Raw genomic sequence first — 1,193 nt, forward strand, 5'->3', positions numbered from 1 at the left:
TATACCTATATATATCTCCAGTGTATCACAACTCTAGAGGTGCTAATTGTATTCTTAAGCTACTAATATGTTTGAATTTTTTACGAAGTCTCTGTACACTGTTTTTTGTTGGTTCGGTTTATTTCAATATATATATATTTTTAATTGAAATATGTTTGATATTATTTTAATACGATCTGAACCTTTTAGACACGTGTACCGATGAACCGATGTCTGTTTTACAATTAAATTTCAAATAAACTGGCGAATGCTGTATTAAGGAAATATTGAGTTTATAAAGATACATCCTGGAGATGTAGGTCGTAATTTGCATTAATACAATCGTTTGGCTCTGGAAGTAAGTTTCAGTGTGTGTGTGTGTGTGTGTGTTTGTGTTAAGAAAGTTAGGATATTATTTAAATATCATTATGTGTAACCACAAAGATATACAACAAAAAGCGTCACGATGTTTGGATTTAATATTCTAATTATCTTATTTGAAATAATCGATAGTAAATCGCAGGATTAGGATTATGTTTAATGTCATTCTCTGAACACAAAGTGTTGGAAAGACCCCGGGAGACTACTTGGTTAAAGGAGAAACACTTAAGTGAAAAAACACAGTAAACGGAACATACTGTCAGAAGTCAGCAGACAACGTGAGACTGAAGAGGAAGCACGAATGTGTTGAAACTAGTTTCCCAAACATCAGACTTCTGACAGTTTGTTCCGTTTACTGTGGTTTTTCATTAATTGCTGTACACGATATTGTGTTCTTTTATCATTATTACTATGAGAAACACATACCACTCCAGATCCAAATTGTTTAGATAGTTGGAGAAACATCTACCACTTCAGGTCTGAGTTAGACTGGGAAGCACTTACCACTCCAAATCCGAGTTGTGCAAGTAGACTGGGAAACACTTACCACTCCAAATCCGAGTTGTTTAAGTAGACTGGGAAGCACTTACCACTCCAGATCCGAGTTGTTTAAGTAGACTGGGAAGCACTTACCACTCCAGATCCGAGTTTGTTTAAGTAGACTGGGAAGCACTTACCACTCCAGATCCGAGTTGTTTAAGTAGACTGGGAAATACTTACCACTCCAGATCCGAGTTGTTTAAGTAGACTGGGAAACGCTTACCACTCCAGATCCGAGTTGTTTAAGTAGACTGGGAAACGCTTACCACTCCAGATCCGAGTTGTTTAAGTAG

At 36.5% G+C, this 1,193-nt stretch overlaps 1 protein-coding gene across 1 annotated transcript in view; it reads right to left on the bottom strand.

Moving 5' to 3' along the window:
• Nucleotides 1–1,193, bottom strand: part of LOC106469489 (SCY1-like protein 2) — a 63,714-nt gene that overhangs the window by 12,063 nt on the left and 50,458 nt on the right. The window lies entirely within an intron of this gene.

This window comes from Limulus polyphemus, unplaced genomic scaffold (genome assembly GCF_000517525.1).
Source record: "Limulus polyphemus unplaced genomic scaffold, Limulus_polyphemus-2.1.2 Scaffold3513, whole genome shotgun sequence".
Classification (NCBI taxonomy): Eukaryota; Metazoa; Arthropoda; class Merostomata; order Xiphosura; family Limulidae; genus Limulus; species Limulus polyphemus.